This window comes from Meles meles, chromosome 5 (genome assembly GCF_922984935.1).
Source record: "Meles meles chromosome 5, mMelMel3.1 paternal haplotype, whole genome shotgun sequence".
In the NCBI taxonomy this organism is placed as follows: Eukaryota; Metazoa; Chordata; class Mammalia; order Carnivora; family Mustelidae; genus Meles; species Meles meles.
In genome coordinates this window covers 27,693,080-27,711,986 of record NC_060070.1, presented here as the reverse complement: position 1 = coordinate 27,711,986, position 18,907 = coordinate 27,693,080, and positions in this window count along the sequence as shown.

The following is an 18,907-nucleotide window of genomic DNA, read 5'->3' as shown; positions in this document are numbered from 1 at the left end:
TTGAGACTTACATCAGTGCCAAAAAGAACAGTCAAAGGACCAAAAGACTATCACACCAAGAGAGTAAGACGGGCCAGAGACTGAAAGAAAACATTTGCAAATGACACATCTGATAAAGGACTACTATTCAAAATATGCAAAGAATTCTTAAAAACCCAACAATAAGAAAATAACCCAATTTAAAAAGAAACTTAAGAGATATCAAAGAAGATATACGGATGACAAATAATCATATGGAAAGATCTCCACATCAAATGTCAAAAGGGAAATACAAATAAAAAAAACAAAAACAAAAGCACCACTACACACCTGTTGGAGTGGCCAAAATCCAGAACACTAACAGCACCAAATGCTGATGAGGCTGTGTATAGCAACAGGTACTCCCATTCATTGCTAGTGGGAATGCAAAATGGTACAGGCACTTTGGAAGACAGTTCGGCAGTTTTTTACAATACTAAATACACTCTTGCCATATGATCCAGCAATCGCATTCCATGGTATTTATCTAAATGAGGCAAAAACTTACATTCACACAAAACCTGCACATGGATATTTATAGTACCTTTATTCATAACTGCCAAAACTTGGAAGGAACTCAATTTTCTTCAGTAGGTGAATTGATAGTTAAACTATGGTACATCCAAATAGTGAAATAGTATTCTGTGCTAAAAAGAAAGAAGTCATCAAGTCATGAAAAGACATGAAGGAAACTTAAATGCTTATTACTAAGCAAAAGAAGCCACCCTAGGGATGCCTGGGTGGCTCAGACTGTTAGGCATCTGCCTTCAGCTCGGGTTGTGATCCCAGGGTCCTGGGATTGAGCCCCATGTCAGGCTCCCCGCTTAGCAGGAAGCCTGTTTCTCCCTCTCTTTCTCCCTCTCCCTCTGTGTTCTCCCTTCCTCTCTCTAACAAATAAATAAAATCTTAAAAAGAAAAAAAAAAAAAAAAACAAATATCATGAGACTTCACTAAGTTTCATATAAACTGCTGAAAAATTAATTCCTTCAAGGTGAGTTTGAACCCCCAAGTGGGAAACTGAATTATGGTGCTTTCTGATTATTGCCACCACTCTTGCCTCTTTTGAAGAACAGTGAAGATCATTTGAAACATCCTCTCCTGGGGCAAAGTCATTCATAAATATGTGTCATGATCAGAGCAATTCTATATCATTCAAACTATATGAAATTCTGGAAAAAGCAAAACTCTCACAGTCAAAACGTCGCTGGTTGCCAGGGGTTTCAAGGGGTGAGTAAGGGATGAATAGGAGGAACATAGATGATTTTCAGGACAGTTATTATACTCCGCTTAATACTATAAGGATGGATACATGTCATTATACATTTTACATTCTTATCATATGGATACATGTCATTATATATTATACATTTTGTATAGTATGGCTACATGTCATTATATATTATACAATGTTACAGTATGGATACATGTCATTATACAATATACAATTGTCCAAATCCAGAATGTACAACACCAAAGTGCATCCTAATGTAAAAGTATGAACTTTGATTATGATGTATCAATATAGGATTATCCTTTGTAACAAATGTACCACCCTGATAGGGGATGTCAATAGTGGGGGAGCTTATGCATATGTGGGGGTAGAGGTATATGGGGGGAGAATGTTTGTACCTTCCTCTCAATTTTGCTATGCATCTAAAACTGTTCCAAAAATGAATAAATAAATAAAATAAAGCCTTTTTTAAAAGCACACAAAAGTAAAGAAAATCTGCTACTCTATTTTTGAGGCTATTATTGCTGTGAATAATTATAGCATAGGAAATATCTACCTAGCACTCTGTCTTGATCATTTTCCTCTCTGCATTAAATTATTTAAATGAACACTGTCTCTGGCATAATTTTTTAAACTTTGACTCAAAGCGCAATGTATTTGACAGCTCTTAACCTTCATATGCCATCAATGCACAATCGAGACCTTAGGTGGCCAAGATACCTCCTGTTTACTCATTTTCTTTGCTGTGTTCATACTGCTGCTCTGTAGGAAAATGTCACCTTCCATTGTATTAGCACAGCAATAACCTTTCCTTGCATTCCATGTGAAGGTAAGTCACGATAAATAATGTCAACCTTAATTTTCTGGTATTTTATACTAAATCACAAAGAAACCAAGTGTAAAATGCTTTGTCTAACTTTCTTTCACTCTCATTAATAGGCACAGAAATTTTGAAAGCTAGTGCAATTTTTGAAAGCATCTAGAGCCCACCCTTCCGTTTCTGAAACGGAATTGAAACTGAGGCACAAAGAGAACAAATGATTGGTCATAGGCTGCCTGTATCTCTACTGACAAAAGCAAGGATAGATTCTAACTTCAAGCTGCTAAGTTCATACCTTTTATTTCCCACCACCCTTACTTACTTGACCAACAATTTAATAGGATAAAAGTGATCTTATGGTTGAAGAACTAATGACTTCAGGTTCTTAGAACCTTCCATATTGACAGAGAAATTGTAAAATTCCATGTGAGAGGAAGGCAAGGTGTATTTCAGACTAAAGGCTGACACCAAATAGACCTGTATTCCAAGCTAGGAAGGCTCTTTTCATATGCCATCTCTTCACTCCAGGACATTGTGTTTACTCCAAGGAACCTTGTGACAAGTGTCAGAAAATCCATTCAAGTTGGTTTAACAAATGAAAAAGGAAATTTATTAGCTTTTAACTGAAAAGTCCAATGTCATCTTCAGGCATGGCTAAATCCAGGAAGTAAAACAATGTCATCTGGCACTTCTCTTTATTTCTCCCACTATAGGACAGCTAAAAACTCTGGTCATTATATATGAAACAAAAATAAGGATGATGAGTGCTGTGAATTGTGTAAGACTGAAGAATCACAGACCTGTACCCCTCAAACAAATAATAAATTTTATGTTAATTCAAAAAAGAAAAGAAATAAGGAGATTCTAAAAGGAGAAAAGAAAGCAGATTGGCTTCAGACCTTAGGACCCAAGGAACAGCACCATGGTGAGTTCCCTAGTGTTTCTGTTCAGTTTGGTTTGGGTTTTTTGGTTTGGTTTGCTTTGGTTTGGTTTAGTTTGGCTTTTTTTTTTTTTTTTTTTTTTTGCCTTGTATATCCCAGACATAGAGCCGGAGAAGCTAGAACTCATAAACACAGACAGTGCAGACAAAAAGTTAACCCAACCACCCACCACCCCCACCACCCCATCCCCACCCCCTGCCTCCGCCAAAAAAACTGCCCTCAGCCAAAGGATCAGAAAAGGGAAGACTACCAAGACAATTTAGACAACAACAACCCTACTCCAGCCAAAGAGCATGGAAAGAATAGCAACCCCACCCATACTCTTGTCAGTAAGACTAAATAAGGAGCCCTGCCTTCCATCCTCACCAAGCTATAGTGTCATGCCAAACACCCTCACTGGGTTGATATCAGACAAAGTTGAGTAAGAAGCTGGAGCTTTCGGATGTGAGGGCGATCTGGCTGCGACATCTGTCACCCCATTGATCGCCAGGGTTGATTCGGCTGATCTGGCTGGCTAGGCGGGTGTCCCCTTCCTCCCTCACCGCTCCATGTGCGTCCCTCCCGAAGCTGCGCGCTCGGTCGAAGAGGACGACCTTCCCCGATAGAGGAGAGGACCGTTCTTCGGTCAAGGGTATACGAGTAGCTGCGCTCCCCTGCTAGAACCTCCAAACAAGCTCTCAAGAAGCTGGAGCTTTCACTCCCTTTGGGCAGTAGCAAAGTCTCTCCGTCATGGTGTCTTAGAAGGTCACATAGGTAGCTTGGACTTCCATTCCCATTTGATGGTGAGGAGGTGATTTTTCAGCAGTATTGAGGCCTCACCTCATGGTGTCAATGGAAACCAATGTAGAAAGGTAACAGGGCCCCTCTCCTCCTCCCAGCTATGGTGATGTCAGTGTTGGCCTACTCAGAACCTGAACTCCCACAAACACAAAACAGTAAAGAGGAATGCCTAAATCCTACCCTCCCACCCCCCAGGGTATCAAGGTAAACCAAGTGGGAAAGCTATACTTCCACTTCACCTGGAAGTAATGAGGTCGTGACCCCTTCCCTTGCTGGCATGATAACAGAAGGAGGTCTTCTAAAATACAAGATTTAAATAAAATCCATAATCTTACAACATAATATTCAAAACATCCAGGGTACAATAAAAAAAATCATCATACCAAGAACCAGAAAAACCTCAATTGAATAAGAAAAGGCAATCAACAGATGCCAATACTTAAATGGCACAGATGTTGTAATTTGTTCACAAGGATTTTAAAGTAGCCATCATAAAAATGTTTCAGTGAGCAATTACAAACACACTTGAAACAAACAAAAAAAAAAATGAGGCTTTCAGTAAAGAAATAAAATTTTTCATCAAAGAAATGTAATACACAAAGATAATCCTCTAGTTTTAGAATTGAATAGGGTGGGGCACCTGGGTGGCTCAGTGGGTTAAAGCCTCTGCCTTTCACTCAGGTCATGATCCCAGAGTCCTGGGATCGAGCCCCGCATCGGGCTCTCTGCTTGGCGGGGAGCCTGCTTCCTCCTCTCTCTCTCTGCCTGCCTCTCTCGCTACTTGTGATCTCTATCTGTCAAATAAATAAATAAAATCTTTAAAAAAAAAAAAAAAAGAATTGAATAGGGTAACTAAAATTTTCAAAACTTAGTGGATGGGCTCAACAGCAGAAAGGAGATGACAGAGAAAGGAATCAATAAACTTGAAGATGGAATAATATAAATTACCCAACCTAAACAACAGAGAGAAAAGAGACTGGGGGAAAAATGAGCAGAGCCTCAGGAAATTGTGGGACTAGAACAAAAAAATCTAGCATTTGTGTCCTTGGAGTTAATCCAGAAGGAGAGGAAAAAGAGATCCTTCTACTCACATTCCTTACACCTCTCCTCATGGGGTGCTGTGGCTGGTACTCCATCTGTCTTTCTCTTTGACAGACTCTAAGCTCTAGGAGGAAACAGACGGTGGTTTCCATCCCTGCATTCTAAGCTCCCAGTACAGTACGGTGCACATGGTGAGCAATCAGTAAACATCAAGTGAATGTATGGATTCCTTGTATTATGCACAACATTTATGAAGCTCAAGGATTCAACTTTTGGAAATTTTCATTTTATTTTTGCAATATAAAGTCAGTGTCAAATTCTTTTGATAATCCACCCTCAACCAAATAAACTAAAGAGTGAAAAAACAATTTTGCTCCCAAGGAAATCTTTTATTTGAATCAAATTCAATATTGACAGTGATGCTTTGAAATGAATACTTCAGCTACAGGACACTGAGGGTCTTCTCAACTTTTCAATACACAGTGATGTCATTAAAGCAGACTACAAGGTTATAAAATCATTTTTATGAAGAAATGGGCTTTTTATTCAATTTCTCATTTAGAGCACAGTAATAAAAGTCAATTCATATTCTGAATTTTCAGAAGCACATTGGAAAATCTATGAAGTAATTTCATGTTTTATGGATTCAGGAAACTATAGTTCAAAGATATCATTTATTACACTTTTTTGCACTTGCTTTATTAACCATCTAGCTCAAAGAATACTAAAAATTCCAAAACCGAACTAGTTTCAGTGTGAGATATTCTAAGTAGATATATGAAGCAAGTTTTACCAAGTTGATCTGATTATATATTTTGGAAGGGATCCATGTTAAAATCTGAATGTCTCCAAAAAAGACCCAATAACTAGTCTTCTGTGAGAACTCAAAAGCCTTCGTAAATTTACTGAAATTTAACCTTAACTTTATCAGATCTACAGAATTGACAAGATTCATCCAGATGACTCACAGCTTCTCAAGCTCATAAGTAAAATACACCACTTTCTTACAAATATTCAAAGGAGACATTTTTTTCCACTGACCAGAATGTAAATGTCCTTCACTCATAACATGCTGTTCCCGGTATCAGCAAAACTGGGGAAAAAACAGTTGGCAAAATTTTGTGTGTGTGCACAGAACCACAATACTCTGATTCTACTAAATATCTTTCCCTTTGCGCTTCTAATATAAGTTGATCTCTATGGATTAGAGCAATAGATCATAGACCTTCATTCTTCAGGTTAGGGAGCCTAACAGGAAATCAGAGGACGAAGAAGAATGGGATGAGGATATTTATTCCCTCTTCTGAGGTTTCCTCTATCTGGCTACGACCCTTGACCAGAAGGCCACCGCATTTCTCAAACCAACCTGATCCACATAACTCTCTCCTTCCAGGTTCTGATAACCTCTTCCTCCTTTCCACACTTTAAGGCAACAGTTGATAAAAATTTCACCCTAACTCTGGGCACTTGTGCAATCTCTTGTAATTCCCTGACATCCTACTTACATCTTTATCATAATCTGTTAGGTTATATAGCCTCCTTGAATTACCTAGATTTGAGTGTGCTATCTCATTTATTTTGGGACCCTGACTGACAAACATAACAAAAGATGGGTAATCTCAAAAGCCATCAGAAATTATCACAGCCCCACAACAGAGCACCTCTCTCATATGTGTACCCACCCCATATTTCTGTCCCTCTATCTCTGCCCCTCTTGAGGATACTGCTGAATAGACACTGTCAACGTCTGGTTCTTGGGACTTCCCTTCTCTATGAGCTTTGCTGACCTTCCTCTTCCAACCTGAATTCATTCACAGTGTCTTCCTCCAGAAAAGGTGCAGTACAGATGATTCATTTTTCTGATACTGAAAAGGTACAGTACAGATGATTCACTTTTCTGATACTGAATTATAATCACTTTCCCCCGACTTGCATCTCCAACATTTCCCACACATTATATGGAATATGAGGTGCTTCTAAACTCTTCAGTCAGATAATTAAACTTCTGGATTTATTACCATAAGCAACTAATTATTTTCACATTTTTTGTGGATTTTACCAGTTTAACATTAAAATATTAATCTTATTTTCCTTATTTTTGAATTTAAAGCAAGGATATTATTACCCCGTATACTATAAACAAGAACTTAAAAACTTTATATTCTGACTAAAATCCAATAAAATAAATCCCCTAGTGAGAAAAAGAATAAAGCCAAAAGAATCTGACAATTAAGATTGCAAGAATAGAATATCTTTCCTTTACAATTATGGGTTTTTCACAAAAGTGAAAGGTCTAAGGTTTCCTACCTAATTGGAAGAAGAATTCTACCTATGCCTACATTTTCAATAGTTCTCACTCAATGAATTTTGTCTGTTCACAAAAGCTTAGACCTAATGCATAGAGTTTTTTCAGGCATGCACACAGAAGAACTAGGGATAAAATTTAGAATTCATATAGTTGAATTTTTCCTACAAAGACATAATTCCTTGTTAAGAAAGTAACACATATTTCTAATTATAAATCATGTAATTTAGATTAAGGACCAAATGAAATATTGAATTCTAACTATAAATCAAGAACCCACATCTTTAATAATTCTGCTTGTTAAAGATTTTCTTTTCTTTATACACTGAGAAAAACTGTTTCTTTATTTCCACATTTAAGACTTTCTGGGTCATAACTGTTTGAAATATTTTCTTACAGAGCTTCAGAGAAACCAGTGCCTTAGTATTTCCCAGTAAACTGTAACCTCTAGATGCTCCTCATTTTCCTTCAACTTTGACTTTCTTCCAAGAATGCTGAGCCTTTTTCTGGTCTGTCCCTTGTACCTACCTGCTTGGTTCCAAACTCTCCTTTAAAATGTAGAAATGTAACATCCAAACATTAATTAGCAATCTAGCAATTGAGTGATTTAAATATGTAGAATCTGTCTTTTACATTTAGCCTGACATATATATATATCATAATTGTATAAAAATTTAATGCAAAAACAAAAATGGGAAAGCTTATATCCATAACCCATTCTTCAAAAGTAGAAATATTTACCACTTCAATAAAGTGGAACGGGTATTTCTTTTCCTCTTTTTTTTTTAAGCCACAGCAAGATATTAGTGACATTTAGGAGAAAAATGATCCCTACTGAACAAGGCAGTTATGTTACCATACAGTTTACAACATTAAGATTTATTTTTGCTTGAGGCAAAGTTAAGATTAAAGAGATGATGTCGCTAACACCACACAGGCTCATAAAACACTAAGCCATTACTATGACCTTAATATAGAACTTGGGTTTCAAGATATCAATATTGCTTTATAATAGTTTCATACTCATTTAAAATTCAGTTGTAGTTTGTCATAGTTCTATTTCCCATTTTTATCTAAACTATACTGAACTTTGGTTGCACAAAATAATTTTTTATCTCTTTACTAACTGTGTACTTTAAAAATTCACAGGATCCAAAGGTGAAAGACAATAAAGTGTTTGAAATAACAAGAACCATCCACCTCACATTCTACCTTGTGAACTTGACCAGTACCTTTGCAGTGATAAAAGGGATTATTGTGTGTACTAATACCAGACAATATAACAAGAGGCTATCATGAAAAATTACTTGGTAATTGTTAAAAATTATATTTTTCCTCAAAGTTTCCTATCTTCATGTATCCAATTATTTATCCAAAAATCACAGCTTTGTCATATAGTATACAACCTAAGAATAATTTCTTAACTATTCAAAGTTTCAGTTTCTCATCTATAAAATGGGTCTAATGACACTTCACAAGGTCTCTGTGAAGCCTAAACAAATGAAATAACATATGTATGATGCTTACCACATAATATAGCTCACGTTTACTCCCCTCATTCCATCAACATCCAGATCTCTAGACACTGAGACAATATAAAGAAATAAAAATTACAACGCAATAATGGGATAAAGAACACTGTCTCATCTACTCTGTACCAGTATAAATATCACAAAAGAAATTACAGTTTTACTCATACATGAAGACATTTTGCATATTCTTATACATTAACTTATATCAACAGAATTGCTTTCCTATTAACTATGTTTTATTAATCTGAAAAAAATTCAGAAAATATTTACAGCAAAAAATTACTATCCCTTGAGTTTAATAACTCATTTATAAAATGAGGGAGTTGAACTAGATCATCTCTAAGATGTATTTCAATTCAAAGTTATACTAAGACTAAGTTTTTGAACAAGCTAATGAGGGAGGTAGCTATGTAGTCCTGGATATAAATCTTTTAGAGTTTCAGAACTAGTTAAGGGGAGGGCTGGGCTGCTATAACAAAGAGACCCCAAAATAAAAGAGCTTAAATAAGACTAAAGTTCTTTCCCTCTCAAGTCATTGTCTAGCCACTCAAAGTTGCAAGGCAGCTTTTCTCCCCATGATCATTTGGGAGCTCAAGTTATTTGTTCTTCTACCATCCTCTTGGTTGGTTCTTCCAAGGGCAATTCCTTCCTTGTCTCTCCTGGGGAAAATGTATGTTTTTCCAAATTCTGCATTCTGAGAAAAATAAGTTGAAAAGTCAGGAAAACAGGAAAAAGTATCATAATTTTCCTGGGAAAATTAAAAGTTTTCAACATATAGAATCATTGATTCAAGGGATACAAAGGAAAAGTGGCTGCTATAGTCATTCCTGTTGGTAGTGGTTGTTCTATTTTAAGTGTGTGTTCCTGGCCCTGTCTACTGTTAATGGTGAGTCATCCCCACAAATAAATATTAATCAGTTTATATGCACAGTATACTTTATACAAATCTTACAAATGGTGCTACAAGATATAACAAGTTTGAAAGTAAAATAAGTTCTCAAATTGGCAATTTCAATACATGATGTAATGTGGAGTTGTTAACCTTTGAAATGTCTTCTGCCCACTTGTTTAAAAAGAAGTTGCTTGCCTTTGATTCCCTTGTTTTCTCATTCATGCAAGCTGAAATCTGGATGTAGCTCTTCCCCAACTTCAACTTACAAATGAAGACACTAAATAATATTTTCAAATTTCCCATGGATATTAACCTTTGGGATTCAGGATGAATACCTTAAATCATGATCCAAGGCACAGTCAGGCCATAGTTTTTCGAGCAGGGACCCCACAAGTGGCAGATCTGGGGACACTCCCCTTCCTCCCCTAGGTGGAGCAGCACGGAAGCATGCAGCAGGCATCTGCTGGGTTTGGAGACTCCAAACGGGGTCATGTACCAGAGACAGAAATGCTTGGTCACAGGCTAGGTGAGCTAGGAGTGCAGCCAGAGTCCAGGGAGACAGGAGGGATTGAATGCTTCTCTCTGAGGGTGCACACTGAGGAGTGGGACCCAAGCTCTTGGCTCCTATGGGGCCAGAGATTGGGAGCCGTCATTTTCATTCCCATCCTCCAAAGCTCTATGGAAAGCATTCAGGAAACAAAAGCTACCAAGAGGGAATCAGAGCAGATCACTTAGCCTGCCCTTGGCAAGGGCGGTGCAATTACACCTTGGGCAAAGACATTTGAGAATCACTGCAACAGACCCCTCCCTGAGAAGATCAGCAAGAACATCCAGCCAAGACCAAGTTCACTGACCAATGGGAACTGTGGAACTCCAGAGCTAGGGAAAAGCAACACATGGAATTTATGGCTTTTTTCCCATAATCCTTCAGTCTTGCAAAGTCAAATTTTTAAATTTTTTTTTAATTTTACTTTTTCTTATTCTATTTTTTTTAAGATTTTATTTATTTGACAGACAGAGATCACAGGTAGACAGAGAGGCAGCCAGAGAGAGAGGAAGGGAAGCAGACTCCCCACTGAGCAGAGAGCCAGATGCGGGGCTCGATCCCAGGACCCCGGGACCATGACCTGAGCCAAAAGCAGACGCTTTAACCCGCTGAGCCACCCAGGTGCCCCTCTTATTCTATTTTTTAAACTCTTCCTCTTTCCTCTTTCAACATTTTTTAACTATTTTATCAATACCTTTTTTAAAACAATCTTTTTAATTTTTCATTATTATAGTCATAATTTCCCCCTTCATTGTATTTAACCTTACTTTTTGTATATATATAGGTTTTTTTTTTAATATTGGGATATAATTTTTTCTAACAGATCAAAATATACCCTAACTCTAGCACATGTTTGTTCTAGTCTCCAGCCTGAGCACATTCTTTCCTCTTTCTTTTTTTTTCTTTTTCCAACCACCTTATCTTATCAATTCCTTTTTTAGAATCTTTTTAAATTTTCATCTTTACAGTCATATTCCATTCCTTCATTGTACTTACCCTCATTTTTATGTACATATAAGTTTTTCTTTCTTTAAAATGTTGGAAGGTAGCTGCTTCTAAGAGACCAGAATACATCCAAAATCAAGTGGGTGGCTCTGTTCTACTTACCAGTCTAATATATACATTTTTTATTTTTTTTATCTTTTTAACCCCTTTCTTCTCCCCCCAGTTTTGAGTCTCTTCTGATCTGGTTAGCATATATTTTTCTGGGGTCTTTGCCACACTTTTAGTATTTTACTCTCTCATTCATATACTCCTACCTGTATAAAATGACAAAGCAAAAAAACTCACCACACACACAAAAAAAGAACAAGAGCTAGGGACCTAATCAATACGGACATTGGTAATATGTCAGAACTAGAGTTTAGAATGACAATACCAAGGAGCTAGCTCAGCTCGAAAAAGGCATGGCAGATATTAGAGAATCCCTTTCTGAAAAAATAAAATCCCTTTCTGGAGAAATAAGAGAACTAAAATCAAACCAAGTTGAAATCAAAAAAGCTATTAATGAGGAGCAATCAAAATGGAAGCTCTTACTGCAAGGATAAATGAGACAGAAGAGATAATTAGTGATATAGAAGACCAAATGATGGAGAATAAAGAAGCTGAGCAAAAGAGAGACAAACAACTACTGGACCACAAGGGAGAATCCGAGAGATAAGTGATACCATAAGATGAAAAAATATTAGAATAACGGGGATCCCAGAAGAAGAAGAGAGACATGGACAGAAGATATATTGGAGCAAATCATAGTAGAGAATTTCCCTAATATGGCAAAGGGAACAAGCATTAAAATCCAGGAGGCACAGAGAATCCCCCACAAAATCAATAAAAATGGGTTCACACCCCGTCATCTAATAATAAAACTTATAAGTCTTAGTGACAAAGAAAAAATCCTGAAAGCATATGTATGTATGTAACATACAAGGATAGAAATATTAAATTGGCAGCAGACTTATCCAAAGAAACCTTGCAAGCCAGAAAAGACTGCCATGATATATTCTGAGCACTAAATGAAAAAAAATACGTAGCCAAGAATCCTATATCCAGCTAGGATGTCACTGAAAATAGAAGGAGAGTTAAAAATAACTTCCAGAACAAACAAATTAAAAGAATTTGCGAACACTCAACCAGCCCTACAGGAAATATTGAAAGGGGTCTTCTAAAAAAAGAGAGAACCTAAAAGTAATAGACCAGAAAGAAACAGAGACAATGTACAGTAACAGTCACTTTACAGGCAATATAATAGCACTAAATTCGTATCTCTCAATAGTTACCTAGAATGTAAATGGGCTAGATGTCCCAGTCAAAAGACACAGGGTATCAGAATGGATAAAAAAAAAACAAAACCTATCAATATGCTGTCTACAAGAAACTCATTTTAGACCCGAAGACACCTCCAGATTTAAACTGAGGGGGTGGAAAACAATTTACCATGCTAATGGACATCAAAAGAAAGTTGGGGTGGCAATCCTTATATCAGACAAATTAGATTTTAAGCCAAAGATTATAATAAGAGATGAGGAAGGACACTATATCATACTTAAAGGGTCTATCCAACAAGAAGTTCTCACAATTTTGAATATCTATGCCCCTATTATGGGAGCAGCCAATCATTAACCAATTAATAACAATTAATAACAAATTAACCAATTGGTTAACCAATTAATAACAAATTAATAACCAATTAATAACAAAATCAAAGAAATACATCAACAATAAAACAATAATAGTAGGGAACTTTAACAACCCCTCACTGAAATGGAGAGATCATCTAGGCAAAACACCTCCAAGGAAATTAACGCTTTAACTGACACACTGGTCCAGATGGACATCACAGATATATTCAGAACATTCTATCCCAAAGCAACAGAATGCACATTCTTTTCTAGTGCACATGGAACATTCTCCAGAATAAATCACATTTTGGGTCACAAATCAGGTATCAACCAGTACCAATGATTGGGATCATTCCCTGCATAGTTTCAGACCACAGTACTCTGAAGCTAGAACTCAATCACAAGAGGAAAGTTGGAAAGAACTAAAATACACAGAGGCTAAAGAGCATCCTAGTAAAGAATGAATGGGTCAACCAGGAAATTAAAGAAGAATTGAAAAAATTCATGGGAACGAATGAAAATGAAAACACAATGTTAAAAATCTGTGGGACACAGAAAAGGTAGTCCTGAGAGGAAAGTATATAGCAATCCAACCCTTTCTCAAGAAACAAGAAAGGTCTCAAATACACAACCTAACCCTATACCTAAAGAAGCTGGAGAAAGAACAGCAAAGAAAGCCTAAACCCAGCAGGAGAAGAGAAATCATAAGGATCAGAGCAGAAATCAATGAAATAGAAACCAAAAGAACAGTATAACAAATCAACAAAACTAGGAGCTGCTGGTTCTTTGAAAGAATTAGTAAAATTGATAAACTCCTGGCCAGACTTATCAAAAAGAAAAGAGAAAGGACCGAAATTAATAAAATGAGGAAGGAAAGAGGAGAGATCACAACCAATACTAAAGAAATACCAGCAGTTATAAGAACATATTACGAGCAACTATACACAGCAAATTTGACAATCTGGAAGAAATGGATGCATTCCTAAAGACACAAACTACCAAAACTGAACCAGGAAGAAAGAGAAAACCTGAACAGACACATAACCAGTAAGGAAATTGAAGCAGTCATCAAAAATCTCCCAACAAACAAGAGCCCAGGGCCAGATGGCTCCCCAGGGGAATTCTAGCAAACATTTAAAGAAGAATTAATACCTATTCTCCTAAAACTGTTCCAAAAAATAGAAATGGAAGGAAAACTTACAAAATCATTTTATGAGGACAGCATCACCTTGATCCCAAAACCAGACAAGGACCCCACCAAAAAGGAGATTTACAGACCAAGATCCTTGATAAACACAAATGCAAAAATTATCACTAAAATACTAGCCAACAGGATCCAACAGTACATTAAAAGGATTATTCACCACGACCAAGTGGGATTTGTTCCTGGGCTGCAAGATTGGTTCAACATCTGCAAATCAATCAATGTGATACAATACATTAATAAAAGAGAGAACAAGAACCATATGATACTCTCAATAGATGCAGAAAAAGCATCTGACAAAGTACAGCATCCTTTCTTGATCAAAACTCTTCATGGTGTAGGGACAGAGGATACATACCTCAATATCATCAAAGCCATCTATGAAAACCCCACAGCGAATATCATTCTCAATGGGGAAAAACTGAGAGCTTTTCCGCTAAGGTCAGGAACACAGCAGTGATGTCCACTATCACCACTACTATTCAACATAGTACTAGAAGTCCTAGCCTCAGCAATCAGACAACAAAAAGAAATAAAGGGTATCCAACTCAGCAAAGAAGTCAAATCTCAGTCTTTGCAGATGATATGACACTTTATGTGGAAAACCCTAAAGGCTCCACTCCAAATCTGCTAGAACTCATACAGGAATTCAGTAAAGTGTCAGGATATAAAATCAATGCACAGAAATCCATTGCATTACAACAACAACAAAACAGAAGAAAGAGAAATTAAGGAGTCGATCCCATTTAGAATTGCACCCAAAACCATGAGATACCTAGAAATAAACCTTACTAAAGAGGCAAAGAATCTGAACTGGAAAACTATAAAGTACTCATGAAAGAACTTGAGGAAGACACAAAGAAATGGAAAAATGTTCCATGCTCCTGGATTGGAAGAACAAATATTGTGAAAATGTCTATGCTACCTAAAGCAATCTACACATTTAACACAATTCTGATCAAAGTACCATCAGTTTTTTTCAAAGAAATGGAACAAATAACCCTATAATCTATATGGAACCAGAAAAGACCCCAAATAGCAAGAGGTATGTTGAAAAAGAAAACCTTAGCTGGTGGCATCACAATTCCAGACTTCAAGCTCTATTACAAAGCTGTCATCATCAAGACAGTATGCTACTGGCACAAAAACAGACACATAGATCAATGCAACAGAGTAGAGAGCCCAGAAACGGACCCTCAACTCTATGGTCAGCTAATCTTGACTAAGCAGGAAAGAATATCCAATGGAAAAAAGACAGTCTCTTCAACAAATGGTGTTGGGAAAATTGCCCAGCCACATGCAAAAGAATGAAACTGGACCATATCCTTACACCACACACAAACATAGACTCAAAACATGATATGTTTATTAAAAAAAAAAAAATTTGGAAGGGGAGGTGAACCATAAGAGACTATGGACTCTGAAAAACAACCTGAGGGTTTTGAAGGGTCAGGGGTGGGAGGTTGGGGGAACAGGTGGTGGGTAATGGGGAGGGCACGTTTTGCATGGAGCACTGGGTGTTGTGCAAAAACAATGAATACTGTTACGCTGAAAAAATAAATAAAATGGAAAAAAAAAAATGGATGAAAGACCTCAATGTGAGACAGGAATGCATCAAAATCCTTGAGGAGAACACAGGCAGCAACTTCTTTGACCTCAGCCACAGCAACTTCTTCCTAGAAACACTGCCAAAGGCAAGGGAAGCAAGGACAAAAAGGAACTATTGGGACTTCATCAAGATCAAAATCTATCATACAGCAAAGGAAACAGTAAAAAAAAAAAAAAAGACAACTGACAGAATGGGAGAAGATATTTGCAAATGACACATCATATAAAGGGCTAGTATCCAAAATCTATAAAGAACTTACCAAATTCAACACCCAAAAACAAATAATCCAATCAAGAAATAGGCAGAAGACATGAACAGACATTTCTGCAAAGAAGACATCCAGATGGCCAACAGACGCATGATAGAGTGCTCCATACCGCTCGGCATCAGGGAAATACAAATCAAAACCACAAGGAGATACCACCTCACATCAGTCAGAATGGCTACAATTAACAAGTCAGGAAATAACAGATGTTGGAGAGGATGCGGAGAAAGGGGAACCCTCCTACACTGTTGGTGGGAATGCAAGCTGGTGCAGCCACTCTGGAAAGCAGCATGGAGGTTCCTCAGAAAGTTGAAAATAGAGCTAACCTACGATCCAGCAATCACACTACTGGGTATTTCCCCTAAAGATACAAATGTAGTGATCCGAAGGGGCACGTGCACCCTAATGTTTATAGCAGCAATGTCCACAATAGCCAAACTATGGGAAGAGCCTAGATGTCCATAACAGATGAATGGATAAAGATGATGTTGTGTGTGTGTGTGTGTGTGTATATATATATATACACAATATATATAGTGTATATATATACTATATATATATAGTATATATATATATAAAGATGATGTTGTGTGTATATATATATATATATATATATATATATCACAATGAAATACTATTCAGCCATCAAAAGAAATAAAATCTTGCCATTTGCAATGACATGGATGGAACTAGAGGGTATTAAGCTGAGCAAAATAAGTCAATCAGAGAAAGACAATTATCATATGATCTCTCCAATATGAGGAATTTGAGAGGCAGGGCAGGGGATGTGAGGGGCAGGGAAAGAAAAAAATGAAACAAGGTGGGATTAGGAGGGAGACAAACCATAAGAGACTCTTAATCTCACAAAACAAACTGAGCATTACTGGAGGGGGTAGGGATAGAGTGGTTGTAGTATGGATTTTGGGGGATGTATTGCTATGGTAAGTGCTGTGAAATGTGTAAGCCTGATGATTCGCAGCCCTGTACCCCTGGGGCAAATAATACATTTGTGTTAATAAAAATAATTTTTAAAATAAATAAATAAATAAAATACACAAAATATTGAAGACAAACCAGAGTCAAGCCATAACTTTAACTGCCATTATAAGAAATAGTGTAAATGTTAATGTGAAGATGAAAATAAGAAAGACAGAGGTAAGATGAGGCAATATTAGATTAAATATCTCATGTCGGTGTAATGAAATGAATAAGGGGCCCTTGTATCTTTTCCTTTGTTCGGAAATTTTAAACTATTTGTATAGAAAATGTTTGTGTTTATAATGTGAGCACATCCAGATAGATATAAATTGTGTTAGGTTATTGTCAACCTCAGGTTGCCACTTTAGATGTCAAAATCTTTATCTGAATAACCAAGAATCAGAACAGGGGTCCATACCTCTTACCTTGCCTGCAAGTGCTCTTTTGCCATGCCAACAGACAGCCAAGAGTTTTGCTGAAGAGGACTGAACCCAGGGTAGGAAACAAGAATTTTATTTACTGTCATTTAGGTTTACATAAGTAAAAAAAGAAGAAGAAGAAGAGAGGAGAGGGGAGGGTTGGGGAGGGGAGGGAAAGGAACAAGGGGAGGGAGGGGAAGGGACAAGAAGAGAGGAGAGGGGAGGGAAGGAGAGGAAAGGAGAGGGGAGGGTTGGGGAGGGGAGGGGAAGGAACAAGGGGAGGGAGGGGAAGGGACAAGAAGAGAGGAGAGGAGAGGGGAAAAGATGGAAGGGGAGGGGAGAGAAAAGAAAAAAGAAAAGGAAAGAAAACAGAAAAGAAGAAGAAAGCTTTGCAGAGCACGTCTGATTTCAATTTCCTGGTCATCCTAGCCAAAGAATTCGTGAAAAATCATACTTAAAGCATGGCTACAAGAAAACTCTCTTTTCAAATTGGGCGTGAATTAATTTCTTCCACCTGTCTTAGCTAAGCCTTCTCTGTGTGTCACACACTGTTTGTCCCTTGCTGGGACATCTGACTCTGTTCTATGTTTTCTATATTCTTGGCTACTAGAAGAATGTTTTGTTTTTTTTTTCAAGATTTTATTTATTTATCTGACAGAGAGAGAGATCACAAGTAGGCAAAGAGGCAGGCAGAGAGAGAGGAGGAAGCAGGCTCCCTGCAGAGCAGAGAGCCCGATGCGGGACTCGATCCCAGGACCCTGAGATCATGACCTGAGCCGAAGGCAGTGGCTTAATCCACTGAGCCATCCAGGCACCCCTAGAAGAATGTTTTCTTAATTTGAGTTAAAACAAAATTAAAAAATACGCCTCAATGAGATAGTGATACTTCCTAGGAATTACTGATAAACATCCTCCTGAGTTATCTTTCTTGAAGTTCCTGCTTAATTCTGTCTTCAAAACATTTTTAGGAAAGCATTTTACCAACTAACATATCTAATATAAGACATGAATCCAGTGTCTACACAATATATTACTTGAAACATTTGTCCAACATTTTGTTTTCGTTTTGCATCTTTGTACATGTAGAGCATGCAGCTGTGAAAGTAGCCTGAGTGTATGTATGGGTGTGGTGGGGGGGTCTGGCTGGCTGTCAGTGGAGCACATGACTCTTGATCTCAGGGTTGTGAGCTGAAGCCCTACACTGGGCATAGAGCTTAGTTTAAAAAAATAAATTAATTAATTTTTTTAAAAAAAGAAAGAAAACCTAAGGTAATGACAGTGAATGCTTGCAAGTATACAGTACTTCCTGTATCTACATAGCCATTAATTCCGTTTACAAAGCCCTGCTATAGTGGGTTGGCCACTCTTGTCAATAAGGGTCATTTAATAGCTGTTTAATTCAGAAGCAAGTGCTAAAGCCTTAAAGGGAAGCAGTCCAGGAATTTGAAACACCACACTACTAATCCCTTACCACATCTCCAAAATGCAGTTAAATATTATACATATTTTCTGATGTTGATAATTTTCTTGCACTTTCTTCCCTTTGGAGGCAGAGACCCAACCCTGAGGATGACTGCCTGGCTTCAATCTGCAGGTTGAATCTATGCCTCTGTGATTGGAATGCAGAATTGGGGCACGTTGATCCCCATTTAACAGTCTTCAAATAATGCTGGTAGCTAGCAAGTTTCACTCATAATTAGTCATTTC